This window comes from Urtica dioica, chromosome 4 (genome assembly GCF_054948205.1).
Source record: "Urtica dioica subsp. dioica isolate 48M chromosome 4, U.dioica_male_clone48M_v1_H2, whole genome shotgun sequence".
Taxonomy (NCBI): domain Eukaryota; kingdom Viridiplantae; phylum Streptophyta; class Magnoliopsida; order Rosales; family Urticaceae; genus Urtica; species Urtica dioica.
The window spans coordinates 25,991,546-26,007,870 of NC_142759.1; positions in this window are offsets into that span (position 1 = coordinate 25,991,546).

A 16,325-nucleotide genomic window follows, 5' to 3' on the forward strand; every position below is an offset into this window, starting at 1 on the left:
AACCCAACCATGATGACTGGAGATCCCAAGAACTTGGTTCAAAGGGATAACCTAACTGCTAGAATGAAGTGAGGTCACTGTGGGGGAAAACCCCGGTCCTATTCCTATGATAAAACCAGTGACACCCGTACGAGGCTAAGCATTGTGTTTTTAATGATTCTTTGAAATCGGATCTTTGAGATTCCGAACGAGAAATGCGGGATTACTCTTTGTCGTAAGGATCACCTATGTGAGAGAGAAGTGAGGCCGCTTCGAAAGAGAATTAAAGGGGCGTAATTCTTTAGAAACTCTTACAAAACCAGGCGCATGTTCAGGGCCGAAATGAACATAACCATGAGAACTAAAACCTGTGGCAGGAAAATATCAGCGAGATATATGCTCATCGTTTATATACAAACGACTAACAGTTCAAGGACATCGTGTCTACTGAGTAGTCCGTAAACATGACATACTTCTACGAGGGAAGGTTCAAGGACTTTGTCTACCTATCCTGTACTGGTATTGACCGTAGAACTGATCGCCATATTGAGTCGTGTCGAGTCTTTTTGTTGTCGTCATGCAATTTCATTCATGTGGGGGATTGTTGGAATATTAGAGAGGAAAATGGACAATATTGAGTATTTATTGTCTATTAAGCTGCTGTTTTTATGCAAAGTCTTGAGTGGGGTCCACTCAATGGAATTTGATAATTATTTCGTATTATTCTTCCTTGCGGAATGGGGTATAATATCGATTATAATTTTGCCAAAAACGGAGCTAGAATGAATGAGAAATTGATGTGTGAAGTATGCTGTATGTCACATTGAGAAAGTGGGCGAACTGACTAAGTCAGTCCAGCTCGACTGGACGAGGCGAGCTCAATTAGACGAGCTCGACTGGTCCAGCTCGACTGGGCGAGGCGAGCTCAAGTGGGCGAGGCAAGCTCGACTAGACAAGCTCGACTGGACGAGCTCGACTGGACGAGCTTGACTGGACTTAGTGACGACGTCAGTTCGACTGGACGAGCTGGACAGGGAGAGCTCGACGGGACTAAGTGTCGAAGTCTCTCCAGCTCGACTGGACGAGCTCAACAGGACGAGCTCGACTGGACTTAGTGACGAAGTCAGTTCGACTGGACGAGCTCGACTAGACGAGCTCGACCAGACGAAGAGACAGAGCGTACGTTTGAGACTTAAAGCCAACAGTTTGGATTCTTCGATCCAATGGTTCTTTGAGCATTAAGTACTCTTTATGGCTGTGTAACAATGCAATTAAGGTTGAAAACGTTTGACTGTTGACTTGGCCGTGAGTTCAAGACCGTGTATTAAATGGTTGCAATAACCTGCATTTGATTGTGTTTAAGGCTGGACAGTTTTTGAACTTCAAACAACTCAGCATTGGCCTTTATATATAGAGGCTTGCTCTTCTCATTAGGGGGATACACGAACACACACAGAAACACACAGTTTCCTCTGCTTCTCTCAGCTCCTTCTCTCTCCCAGAAATTGTTTTTCCTTTTTGTAGTCGGTGATCAGTTCTGTTACAGGTTTAGTTCACCGGAGAAGTCAGTTTGGTGCAACCTCTTCTCATTCCGCCGTTGTATCCTGGGAGGTAAATTGCTCGTCGTTTCCGGCACCCACGGGGAGGGCAATATTACTTTAAGGAGACCGTCGAACGGTCCTCGGCGTGGCTTCCTTTTTGTTTATATTCTTTGTTCATAATAGTGTTGTGGTGTATTTCTTATTTTCTTTCCTCAAGCTGTCAGTTTTATTTTCCAGAAAAATAAATATTTTTCTAGTAATATATGTAACAAAATATATATGAATATGATACATCTGTTCACGTGAACCTATCATGGATAAAAAAAAAAAAAAAAAATCGTGGATCTGGGACACAAACACACACGTCCACCATTTGAAAATATTGAGAACTAGCGATTTCTTCGGTTTCTTCATAGAGATACGCATATTACGGTTGAATTTTAGGATTACGGTTAGTTGTATGATATTTTTGTATAGCCATAATGAGACAATAATTTAGATATGCAAAATAAAGTGGGGTTGGACTCTTTGATTGTGGCAGGTATGATATACAGTTTAATTTAAATAATATGAATGATTGCCTAGATAATTTGAACTATAGTTTCAATTAATTAGTTTTTAATGAAAGTAATGATGTATATATACAAGTTATAAACAACTTATTTAATTCGAGTATGACTATTTGAATATATATATATATATATATATATATTTTTTTTTTTAATATTCTTAACTTGGGAAATGCTGCATACTCGTCGGTAAGGCTAACTCAAGATTTATTTATTTATCAAGATACAGTAGATACTTGTCACTCATAAGCTGAGTTAAATTTTATTTAAAGGCTCACGTGATTATATTAATATCTCAAGCTGCGTAAGAAATTTTCTCTATAAATTAGTGAAGTTTATTATAAATGGTTTTATTTTAATTTTCTTTAGCTTTTGGAAAATTATAAATATGAAGACAGGGACTGTAAATATGCGACAATTCCAGATAAATTTATTGTCGAATTTTTCTCTGACTCTTTAGTATGTTCCGTGAGCTTTTTATCTTAAAAGATAAACATTTTTTTTTTATTAAATAAATGATTCTATACACCCCACATAGGTGTTTTTTAATAAATGAGTACGACCACCCATAACTAAAATAATTAATACATAAACTATTACGAGGGGAGATAATCATCTCCAATCGGTATTACTTTGTATTAAATAAGATTAGTCAAATTACGCACGGTGTAGATAGTTGGGCGGCACAAAAAAATCGTAAAAACCGTAAATCGGACTGGACCGGTTATTTTTAGATCGTCGGTCCGGTTTAAAACGGTTTTTTTTTTCCCGGTCCGGTCCGGTCCGGTTTACTCAATGCAAACGGTTCGGTCCGGTTTTTTTTTTTAAACCGTTAAACCGGACCGGACCGGACCGATTTATTTATAAAAAAAAATAAAAAATAAATAAATTACTGTCCAATTAGCCAAATTAGACATTTGTGCATGTATTTAACTCCCATATATGATTATATGTTGGTGTTTTGGTGGAAAATTAATGGTTTTTAATTTTTTTTATTATGTAAAACGGTTCAAAACGGTCCGGTCCGGTCCGGTCTAAACGATTCAAAACGGTCCAAACGGTTCAAAACGGTCCGATCCGGTCTAGATGATTTAAAACGGTCCGGTCCGGTCCGATTTTTACAGTTTTTTTATCCGATCCGATTTGAATTTTTTTGAACTGTTTTGAACGGTCCGATCCGGTTTTTTGGCCGGTTTTGGACCGTACCGGACCGTGCACTGGCCTAGTAGATAGTTACAGAATAATCGCTACAGACATCAACATCAACGTCAACAGTAAAAAAAAACACATCAATATGCGATTATTAGTTTGCTAGCATTGCCCATGGATGCATCATGCATGACGCGAGTTACTGTAATTGTGATCCGAACCATTAAATATTGGGATATGTTTGTCCATAGATCTTATCGTGTAAATCTTGCCTATATAATTAATGCTTTTTTTCAGACTTCTCCCCATTATTTGTTTGCTGTCATGGGTTTTCATCATGAGGTTGCAATAAATGTAAATCTGTTTTCTTATCTGTAATTATTTAACGAGGTTAAGATTGTTGTTCAACTAACGGGTTGAATAATTTGTTGAACACTTGATTGTTTATTGTAGATTAATTAAGATGATAAACAACCAAATAATAAAACAGAAAACAATAAATAACACAAGACACTTGATAAATCTGTTCGATATACACAACTTACCTATGAAGATTAATACGTCCGGGTGAAAACAATCCACTATAATCTATTAGTCAAAAGCATAGGAATATTAAGTTTGATGATTCTCTCACAAACACCTTCGTTTTTTACTATCTTCAATGGATGTGAATCTGAGCTCCCCTCAGATCTAGAGACTCTCTCTCTCTCTATGTCTCACTCAATCTTCTCCCGAAGATTATCAAGCACTTAATGCAAACACACAAACACTCACAAACTCTGATCAAATAAAGCAACAGCAGTTGCAAGCACCAATAACCAGTTGTCGATGAAGATCTCCAGAATAGAAAGACTAGCTCAAGATATAAGGCAGCGTGAATTTTCCTAACAGAAGTTAATAACCTAATCTAACCCACAAGGAGCTTTATTAGGTTATCACAAAATCTTTCGCGGATATGTTATCTCGGAAACCAAATATCCGAAAATATCTCTCTTTAAAGATGAGAATAGGAAACATGATATTCCTATTTTTGTTCGCGTAGGAGGACATGTAGAACAAGTAACCCGGGTCTTGAACATCTTCTTGCAGCTTCACTTGAACAACCTTAATACAATTGTTTTGCCAAAGTAAACCATTCTACAGAGGATCCAACAACATGTTTGGGGCACGGATTGAAATCTTGCACGAGATGGAGTTGTTGTCGGTCGTTTTCGAAAAATCGCAGATAATAAATTTGTCGCAACTTGCGACGAATGCAGCATATAAAAGCTCAATGGGCCGAGTTACAAAAAGCCCAAAGAGACCCACGAAGGTAAAATGCCCAAAATAAACAGGCACACACGAGCCAGCGCATGCGCGCGCAGCGGCACATAGACCACGACAGCATGTGTCGTGCTGTTTTCTCTGCGCATTGCACGTTCCATCTTGAAGGGCCCGCGCGCTTGTATTTTTACGCGCTCGCAAGGCCTTTCGCGTGCACCTTGCCTCCGCCAAATTCTACTTTTAATGCTTTTTTCAGTCATCCATTCACTATAAGTACCCCTGTCCTCAGAGGGAAAAGGTACACAATTCTCTCCCAACACAATCACTCGATTAAAGACTCGTAAAACGCTGCTGATGACCATCCACACCGGCTTACACTCTGATCGAGCTTGGTTTTCTTAAATATTCTCAAAGAATATCGGCATCTCCACCTCACTCATAGCAATCAGTGTAGCAGCTATATTTACATTCATACTATTTTTCCAAGGGTTTCATAATTGGACATTAAATCCCTTTCATATGATGGGAGTTGCAGGAGTGTCACCGTATCCCCTAGGGCATAGTGATACTCATTGATGTTGAGTGTCGGAGAGTGCGCCAAAGGCACCGCCTCTCCGCCTCTCTAGCTTATGTTCTTCTTCTTCTTCTAAGGTATTCGCAACGAGCGAAGAACGTTCTTGAGCTAGAAGAGAAAACTCGTGACTTTTAAGTTTCTACAAACTCGGCTCAGGTGCGATCACTTGGTCCGGTCTTGAATCGACCCGTCCGAAGTCTTCAACGTTGTTCAAATTTCAGCGACAACAAGACTGTCTCACGCGGGAGTAGCTCGTGATATGAGTTAAATATCGCAAGCTCTTGTGCCATATCTCGCAACTTGCAGTTTACCCGCACGCAGTGACGGATCTCGCAACTTGCAGAAGCATCTGGCGAAAGAACGATAAAGAAAATATTATAATTAAAGAAGAGTGTGACATATACTGAACCACATTTATTGCGTTAATTAGAGACCATTATTGATGCGTGCCAACTACATTCATTTATGAAATGCTCTGAATTTTGATTATATATAATAATATATAATATATATATATATATATATATATATATATATATATATATATATAGGGTGAATTAGCCTACTAACCCAATCAACCCATCTTTATTAAGGGAATAACTCAAGTTTGAATTAATTAAGAGAATAGTCCAAATGAAATTTCATTCCAAAATTACCCTCATAACCCAAAACACTCACAGGATCAGGAACGTCACGACGGTGACGAGGCGGTGACGAGGACGACGAACACGGCGGAGTTGACGAACACGGTGTAGGAGGGGTTCTCGGAGTAGACGAGGTTCGCGGCGGTGTGGATCGGGGTCTCCGACGATGGATTGGCGGCGGAGTAGACGAAGACGACGGTGTTGTGGAATAAGCGTGCGTTCGAGGGATTTGTGGTGTTGGACACATTCGCGTTCTTCTTCTCGCTCTTTGAAGTTTCGATCAACTTATACATACATCTGCTCGTTCATATTTTTTATTCGTTCTACAATTTCTTTTTGTTTGTTGATTCGGTGCATTTTTCATTTGTTTGTTGATTCAGTGCTAATTCGCGAATCAATTAATTTATTAATTGACTGAATTGAGTTATGTTAATTAATTAACCCATTGGTTGAATTAAGAATTAGCTTATGTTCGGATTTTTTTGTGAGTAAAGTTAATTTACTAACTGACTGAATTAGGAATTAGGTTATTAATTGAATGCTTTGAATAAGAATTGACTTAAGTTCTGATTTTTGTAAATTTTTTGTGAATTTCCAATCCAAACATTCAGTTAATTAATTAACTTAACTCAATTCAATCTGATAAGTAATTAACTGATTCGCGAGGGTATAATTGTCTGCTAAAGAAAATGAGCTATTTATTTAACTAAATGAAACTTGGACTATTCCCATAAAATAAAAGCGTAAAATGAGCTAGTGCCAATAAATTTTATATATATATATATATATATATATATATATATATATATATATATATATATCCCACATTCTTGTTCACGTGTATCTATCATGGATCTTGGACGAACACGTCTGCGTCTACCATTTGAAAATTTTCAGAACCATGATTAACTAAAAAAACAATGTATGTGATGTGAGAGAGACACGTAGGATTTAACTTGAAGATTACAGTAGGTTATGTGATCTTTTAGATATGCAAAATAAAGTGGGGTTTGACTCTTTGATTGTAGTTGGTATGATATGTAGTTTAAATTAAATAATATGAATGATTGCCTAAATAATGAACCTATATCGTTTACATTAAATTAGTTTTTAATGAAACTCTCGTCACGTAAACATACAAGTTATAAACAACTTATTAATTTAAGTAAGAGAACTATTTGATAATTTTTTTTTTTAAACTTGGGAAATGCTGCATACTCGTCTGAAAGGCAAGACCGAAGAAAGATAGATATCAATACGAGTACGACGACCCATAACACATCAATATTTATTTTTTATTATTAGTTTACTAGCATGGGGGCATCGTGCATGACTTTGCTGTAAATTGTGACATGAACCATTAAATATTGGGATATGCTATTGGGATTTGTTCGCCCGTAATCTCTTCTTATTGTGTAAATCGTGCTCATATATTGAAAAAGAAGTCAAGTAAACTGAAACAAAAAACAAACGTATGTTTTTTTCGTTGGATATCCAAAAGGGACAAGAGGGGGTATATTTTATGATCTTATTGATAGAAAAAATTTCGCTTATACTCATGTTATTTTTCATTATGTTAAAGCTGTTAAACCTCGTAGTAAAATTATACTTGAGGAAACGATAAGATCTACCCTGACGATTAACATCGAAAGGGAATCGTCTCCACCTACAATAGCTGTGAGAGTGGGAGATGAAGAAGAAAACTCAAACACTCGTCCACGTGATTCACAGCTAGCCACTGCAGCGAGCCACCGAGGACACCGGACCAAAGGAAATTGTCGGGAAAACGAAGACAGAGCACCGGAAACAAATAATTTCACGGAATTAAAGTGAAGAATCTGTTACCCGATTTGATTTTGAAATTTAGGGTTCGAAATTGAAAAATTGGGGGTTTTCGATTTCAATGAGGATTTTCGTGAAATGATTTGCTTTGGATGTTTATTGAGCACGATTGATGATGATTATCACTTGAATTTGTCAATTTAATGTCGTTCTTAGGAAATTACTTTTATTTTGGCCGAAAATTGAAAAAAATTAGGATTTATGGATTTGAATTTGGGCTTTTTGGATTATGAGATTTGCTGATGATTTTGGAATGTTCTTGGAGTAATTTTGTGCTTAGTTATGTTGAGATTTTGAGAGATTTCGGAATTGTGATGAAGTTGGTTTGAAATTTCTTGTTTGGCCATGTGTTTTGTTTGGGCTGTGTGTGTTGTTGTGGTGGTATGAAATTGTTGTTGTTGAGTTTAAAGTTATGCTTCGGTTGATATTTAGTGATGATTCGGAAGTCTTGTGGTGTGTTAGCTCGTTGATGGTTTGGGCGAGGTTGTTTTTGACATGTTGGTTTGGTTTTTTTTTTTACATGTTGGCTTGGGTTTTTGACATATTGGCCGGCTGATTTTCTCATTTGTTTTAAGCTTGAAAATCTGGCCAGATATGTTGGATTTGAAACTTGATGTGCTTGGTCATTTTGGAACTCGACCGAGTCATACTGAAAAATTCAAAACGAATTGAAGAATGTCGTTATATTCCGTGTTTGCTTTATTTGATTTGAGAATCGGCTTGAATTTAGTTAATGTGATTTGAGGATTATGTCTCATTTTCGGTTAGTTCGATTTTAGATTTGATTGGTTGAGTGGGTTGTTTCGTTTTCGGTATTGATTTGAGAATCGATGTTCGATGTTGGTTTAGTTTGGTTTGGATTTGGAAATTTTCAGTTGTTTGAGATTGGTTCATCCTCTAGGTCGGAAATTTGTCAATGGTGCCCACAAGAAGAGTAGTAGTGTCTATTTATGTACATTTGATGTAATATCGTCTCACGAAGACTCTTGCTTGTAACAGTTGAATAATTAATAAAAGTTGAAACGTTCATTCATTCTTCCTTATCCATTTGAAGCTTTATGATAATCTATGGTCTTTAGTCCATAAACAAACCTAACAACATATGAAGAGACAAATATAGATTTGCATAAACAAACTCTTCATGGTTTGCTTAAAATAAAATATTCGCAATCTAAGGATCAAATGACTATTGACCTCAGTACGCTTATTAGGAGAATCTATGATGTCTGGTTAAGGGACATTGAGAGTTGGAGACTCTATAGTTCTTATAGGTATTTTCTGAAGGTACTGAATTGACCAGTGCACTTCTAGAGATAGAATAAGAACAAACCATTTAACTTCTTATGTCTCGAAGTCACTACGTATGAATTGCATCATGCTTACCTCAATCCTGAAATGAGACATGTCATTTCATAGCTTAAGTATTCTCATATGAGAAAGTCAGAGTTCGAGTTCACTATGTGATTCTGAACATAACCTATTGGTGAAGTACTAAGTTATGAAGATGTCATGAATAACTTTGTGAAGATCTCATAGATATGGAATTCATGTACAAGATTGCTGAATTGCAATGTATATCATATCATGCTTTGTTCCTTGGAATGTGAATAAATGAACTGGCCAGTGTCCAAATTGAATCATGACTCTTTTGGAAGAATCAATGTGACTTGTTAGCTCATCGTCAATACATTGTTTCTAACTTATTCACAAGCGACCAAGGAGTTGAGGAAATAACAGCTAGAAGGGTAAAATGATAATTTTGTAAATTTCGTCTAGCTGATGATATTCATGAAGGGTAAACATAGATAATATTCAGTGGATCCACTCACACAATTAAGTTGAATTCTTGAGTAGAAAATAAATTCATTTGAACCGAGAGATTCTGAGTGTCAACTCTTTAGTGGAGTCAGTTGACATTAAGCTAAACTTGGAAAAAGTTTGTGAACTTTTGAGTCCAAGTATGTTAGCTCAAGCTTTGTTCATTTGAATCCATTAGGTCACTGTCACAAGTCATATCGAGTAGGATTAGTTAAACTAGAAGCTAAGTCAAAACAAGAAGACAAGTTTTACGAGAATTGTCTAAAGGGCACTTTGTCTTTTTGGACATAGGACGAAATGAATGTCAATAAATTTTTTGACATTGTCATATGATGACAAATGAAATGTATCACTCAGCCATGATGAGATTTTTGGGCATTGAGTTTTAATTTCATTTGGAATTTTACTTGAAAATTCTAAATGAGTTTTTCTTATGTTGTCATGAACAAATGAAGAAACATCTAGAAAGTCCTTCTAGAAGCCCTTGGCCGTCCAACATAGCAAGAAAAAGAGAGATTATTTTGTGCATTGATGTGTGAAGATACTTTCCAGAAGAAATAAGAGGAAACAAATTTCCTATATGGGGAATCAATATGGGCGGCCAACTATAGGCAAAGGAGAAGCAAAACAAAAGAGGAAACAAATCCAAGGTGTCATGAAGACTCCTTGGCCGTGTGACTTACGAGAATAAAGGGAAATATTTGCTCATGAATATGTGATATTATATAGAAGAGGAAACTACCTTGTTGAAGGTAATCCCTCTTCTATAAATAGGGTCCTCATTCTCATTGTTTTATCATCCCAAAGTTTTAGAGATTGACAGATTCTCTCTCTAGACTTGGCCGCCCATCTCCCTCTCTCTCTAGTTCCTTTCGTTATTGTTTTGGCACTTAGGTCCACATTTGACCTAGCGTTTGTTTTAGTTGTTCGACTATAAGACTTGTTCTTGAGTCGTCGTGTTTAAAAGTGCACACACACTTATTTCTTCTTACATCGAGCGATTTATGTGATAGAAACTTTCGTGGTTACTCGAGTTCCAAAAGAAATAAGAAAGACGAGCTGCGTGGGGAGACGAGCGATTCAACCTCCACAATCTTCTCAACGATCAAGATTCATAAAGGTTAGTAAATGTGTAATCACTTTTAGATAGTTTTAATAATAACATGTGTTGTCGCACGAAAATGAACAACTATTTAAAACCTCGGGCGGTTCGATCCAAGGCCGGACCAAGTGATCGCACCCGGGCCAAGAGTGGGAACTCGATAGTCTCGAGCTAGGGTTTTCTCCGATCAACCCGCCTCTCGGGAGAGGTAGGGGATGAGGAGGAGGAGTGACCGTGCCTTGGTTGTCGGCTGCCTACGTACCCGTGCGTGGGATCAGGTCAGAACGTAGTTCAGGCGTGAAAGACGCAGTATGAGGCGCGGAGCCTTGATGGGGATGCGTGCTCGAAGAAGGAGACGGGGCGCGAGGAGTCCTCGGCAGCGTCTCAGAACTTCGGAGATCGCGTAGGCGTCTAGCGTGTTAGACGCGCGAGGGTAGCTCTAGTTAAGAACCCTAGGGGCGTGCTTGAGCACCGGAGAACGTTCGGTCAAAGCGAGCGACGTCCGAGAAGTCCCCGTGAGTGCTTCGGAACCTTTAAGAACGAGGGAGGGAGAAGAGAGTCTGCTTCAGGCCAAATATGGCATCCAGAGAAGCAGAGAAGAGTAAGAAATCGAGCGTGTCGATCAGAGATGAATAGAATTTATTGGATATTTTTGGATGGCTTTTCCCCTCAATAAGAGAGGGTATTTATAGGTGTTTGGGGACCGTAGAAGGTCCCTTTTTCGTCCATGTGGGACTAGGATCGCGCATGCCATCAAGTGGAGGCGCATGGCGCGCGCGGCGCACAAAGAGCGGCGCACAACGCGCGGCGCGCGGCGCAGGGGGCGCGGCGCGCGGGTCATGGGGCGCGGCGCGAGGGTCACCGGGCGCGGCGCAGGTCGCGCGGCGCATGGAGCGCGCGGCGCGCGCCTGTCTGGCGCGGCGCGCCGTCTGCTGCACGGCCGACCGGCGTAGCGTGAAAATGTGCGTGATGAACGGCTCGTCTTGCCCGGCTTTTGCGGGCCTTCGAATATCATTCTTCCCACGTGAAATATGAAGCTTTCCACTTGACGAGAGTGACTCGATTCGAGGAGCAAGGCTCGACTCGACGAGAGCGACTAGCGACTTGACTCGAGGAGTGACTCGAGAATGACTCGAGGCTCGACTCGAGGAACAATTCAAGGCTCGACTCGAGGAGCGAAGCTCGACTCGAGGAGATTGACTCAAGGCTCGACTCGAGGAGCGAAGCTCGACTCGAGGAGTCAGGAGTTTGGGCGAGGGCTTGAAGATTTGTCGCTCTTCAGGACCTCCGGCCTGACAATCGGCCCTTTGAGCGACGTGCCTTCTTGGCGTCTCGAGTTTTCCGAAAACGACCGACAACATTAGCCCCCCAAGTTCGTCGTTCGGGAGGCGTCCCAGTGATGAACTTTTTGTTTTTCTAGTTGGGTGTTTGAGGAAAATATTTCCCGTGCCTTGTGGCCCCGAGGAAAATTTTTTTCCTCTTCTTTTTTCTTCTCTTTTTTTTTTTTTTTTTTTTTTTAGAGGGCCGCGCGGCGCGCGCCCTAGACGGCGCGCCGCGCGGTCTGTGCTGCATGACCCGCGCGGCGCGCGGGCCTGGCGCGCGGCGCGCCCCGTGCGCGGGGCTGGTTCGCCTCGCGCGGGAGAACTCCGACTTTTTGGAGTTTTTACTCCGATTTTGCTCCTTGTGGGAGTAGGATTTCGACTCCTACCCCCCTAGAAGTCTATAAATAGACCTCCCCCCTTCCTTTTATTCCTCACTTTATTTTTTCTCTTTTCTTACGCTTGTTTTCTTTTTTTACGCTTGCGTTATGGATGTCCGTCCCCTTTTCTCAGCTGAGAGTCCCGAGATTGATTTCTCTCTCTTGTTTCAGGGTTCTGAACACGCAGAGGATGATCTCTTCGCGGGATTAAGGGAAGTTCCTCTGCACGTGGAAGAAAATCCAAGCGGAGTAGAGCAGTGGTTGGAGGAAGGCGAGCTGGGTGCGACCGTGCCCGCTGCTCAGCCTCTCGAAGAGTGCGCGCCAACTGGGCGCGGTACAGGTGGGGAGTTTGACCGTCCCGCGTCCGGGGAGCCTGCCCCTCGCCTCGTGATCAACTTAGTTGGCGGGGGGGTCCGCGACAAAGTCCGCCTCGACGTGCCGCAGTCCGACTTGGGCTTTCAAGGCGTGCCGGGGGATGTTACGGACGCGGATGCGGTGACTCCGCTAGAGTCGGTTCTCGACGAGATAGACTGCGTGGACGACTTTGGTCCCGAGTCTGAAGATCCCGGAGGTGAGTCAGAGACATGTCCGGGGGCCGAAGGCCTCGCATCGGAGTGTCCCGAGGTACCGTCGGCAGCTGCCGCGGTCGTGTCGGAAGGCAGGGACCCTTCCGTGGAGCCAGGGGATTCTCAGCCCGAGACCCCTGACGCTGAGGCGTTAGTATCGGTGAGGTCGCTTGCTAGGACGGAGTGGAATCCCGAGGAGGGCCTTGCTGCTCCCGAGGACTTCGATTGTTCGGGGGTCGATGCTTCAAGCACGCTCACCTACCGGACATTCGTCGGTCTCCGGGAGGCTTTTGCCATTCCGTCGTCCGTGGCGCTTCTCCGTCCCTTAAAGGACGACCGTCCTTTCCGGCCTCGTCGTGGTTTCGCCGCAGTTTCAGTTGCGAGTCTTAACTGCGGGTTGCGGCTGCCGTTTCAACCCATCGTTCAGCAGCTTCTCGCCCGTCTGGGGGTGCACGCATGTCAGATGAGCCCGGCATTCTACCGCACAGTGGCGATGTGCCATATGGAGTGGCATTGCCAGACTGAGCGGGTGATGACCGTGAGTGATTTTCGCAATCTCATCGCGGTCTTCCCTGCGCCCGGGCAACCCAGTTTCTTTGTGGTCCGCGATCACCGGAATACTAAGCTGATCATTGATTCAGAGAAGTACAATCGACGACCATGGGTGTGGGTCTCGGCGGAGGCTTTTGGTGACGCGCCGCTCCGTTTCGGGCCCTTGTCCGAGTTTCCCGCTAACGAGGGGGCCGACGACCTCGACTTTGTGAAGGAGATCCGAGGAATGTCGGAGGCTCGGAAAGCCGTCGAACGATTTCGTTCTCCTGAGCTGATGGCTTCCACTGGGTGGTTCCCGCCGTTTCCTCCTAGTCAGCGGACCGAGGGTACCCCAAGTGCCGCATCATCTCTCTCGAGCGGCGATCCTCAAGGTATGTTGACGTTTCGTACTTCTTGCTTTTGTTTTTAGCTTAGGGTTTTGACTTTGTCGCTTTTGCAGTCTCTTCGGCTAGGGCGAGGGCTCGGGCTCGTCTAGCGAAGGCTTCCCGGGACCCGAAGTCGTTGGCGGCGGTTCGTCGTCGGATTGCTGCGCGGGATGGTCGGGAGAAACTCGATACCGATCATCGGGTGGAGAGCGGTCCTCGCGCTTCTTTGAAGCGACCTTCCTCCTCGGCTTTGCCAGACACGTCTTCGGACTCTAAGCGCGTGAACTCGATGGTCGACGTGGAGGCCGCGGAGGTTAGGGGGGAATGTTCCCTGGGCCTTGCTCAATCTTCGATGAAGATGTGGAAGAGCGTTGTGGCCAGCAGTGACGTGGAGTTCTTTCGTCACGGCGTTTCCGATGCACAGAGAGTGAGTTTCCCTTGCTCGTTTGCGATGAATCTGTCTTTTGCTAAACTGTCTTTTTGCCTTCTCAGGTGCTTGCTCGAGCGACCCGGGGCGAGAAGATCCTTCACGACCTCATCAGGCGGATGAGTCGCGCCCAGGAGGAGCTTGCTCAACCGAAGTCTCAGCTGGCCCACGCCGAGCGAGGTTCTCACTCAAAGGCGGAGTTTGCGAGTCTCCGCGAGCAGCTTCAGGGGGCTCGCGTGGAATTGGGAGTTACCCGCGGCAAGTGCGACCGTGCTCAGGCAGCGGTGGCGAAGATGGCTGAGGAGCTAACGACGGAACGTCAAGCCCTTGAAGTGGCGACTCGATCGACGGAGGTCTTCCGGAGCGAAGCGCGGGACCTTCGACGTCAGTTGGAATCGCGCACAGAAGAAGTTTGCATTCTTCAGGGCCAGCTTACATCGAGTGAGGCTGCCCGTGTTCGTGCGGAGCGTAAGCGCGACTCCTTGGCGGAGGAGGTGGTTCGGGTCACCGAGGAGAAAGCCGCGGCGGAGCAGCTTGCGTCCGACCTTCAAGACGACTTTGATGTCGGAGTCGAGGAGGCAAGGCACGCAGCGGCGGTGGAGTGTCGGGACGCCACAGCTACCGAGAATGTTTCTCGGGGGGTCACCTTCGACTTCTTCGACTCGCTATTCCCACCACTGGACGGGGCTGACCCTGTGGGCGACGATCCCGCCGGGTGACCGTTTCCTTTCTTTATTTTTCATGCGCAAGTGTTTTAGCGCGTGCTTTTTAGGTTTTTCCATTCAGCGCACTTGTCTTAGCGCTTGCTTACTAGGATATTTCCCTTTAGCGCACTTGTCTTAGCGCATGCTTTCTCGGTTTTGAGGCAGTTGCCCCTTTCTTTTATGAGGAGTTATTCATTTATTTTTATGAATGTTCTCGCACATTCATCTTCTATGGCATGCATGGATGGTCACTTGTTTGTGTCAATGATTTTGTCCATCCTTTTACCTCGGCAGGATACTTTTTCAAACACGCCAGTCACTTGGATGGTTTGCGTTCTTAAGTATTTTCAACTGCGAGTCAGCCATGCTACGTAGGTGTCTTACGTGTGCCGGATTATGCCACGTGGACGTCTCAAATCGCGCCATGTAGGTGTCTTGGGTTGCGCCATGTAGGCGTCTTACGTGCGCCATGTAGGCGTCTTGAGTGCGCCATGTAGGCGTCTTACGGGCTGCGCCATGTAGGCGTCTTACGGGCTGCGCCTTTACGCGACTTACGTGCGCCATGTAGGCGTCTTAGGTTGTGCCATGTAGGCGTCTTACGGGCTGCGCCTTTACGCGACTTACATGCGCCATGTAGGCGTCTTAGGTTGCGCCATGTAGGCGTCTTACGGGCTGCGCCTTTACGCGACTTACGTGCGCCATGTAGGCGTCTTAGGTTGTGCCATATAGGCGTCTTACGGGCTGCGCCTTTACGCGACTTACGTGCGCCATGTAGGCGTCTTAGGTTGCGCCATGTAGGCGTCTTAGGTTGCGCCATGTAGGCGTCTTACGGGCTGCGCCTTTACGCGACTTACGTGCGCCATGTAGGCGTCTTAGGTTGCGCCATGTAGGCGTCTTACGGGCTGCGCCTTTACGCGACTTACATGCGCCATGTAGGCGTCTTAGGTTGCGCCATGTAGGCGTCTTAGGTTGCGCCATGTAGGCGTCTTACGGGCTGCGCCTTTACGCGACTTACGTGCGCCATGTAGGCGTCTTAGGTGCGCCATGTAGGCGTCTTATGGGTTGCGCCTTTACGCGACTTACGTGCGCCATGTAGGCGTCTTAAGTTTTTTGGTGGAGCGTGTTCTTTTGAGAGTTTCCTTACCATAGCTAGCCCCCCCAAGTTTTTGGGTTATAAGTTAATTTTTTGATAACCAGAAAACTTGCATAAAACAAAATTTGAAACGGAAAACTTGAGTTTTATTACTTTTGCAAAAAACTTGCGAGAAAATTAAAATCCTAAAACATTGGCTCGTAGGCCTTATTCAAAATGGGAAATAAAAGCGATAAAAAAGCGGGGGACGCTAGCTACAGATAGTACTGCCTCAAGTGCTCAGCGTTCCACGGGTGGCGAATCGGAGTTCCGTCCGTGTGCTCGATGTAGTATGTCCCGTCGTGGATGACTTTGCGGACTCTGTAAGGGCCTTCCCAGTTCGGGCCTAGGACGCCGGCGCCTTGGACTTGTGTGTTCTGGAACACTCGTCTGAGGACG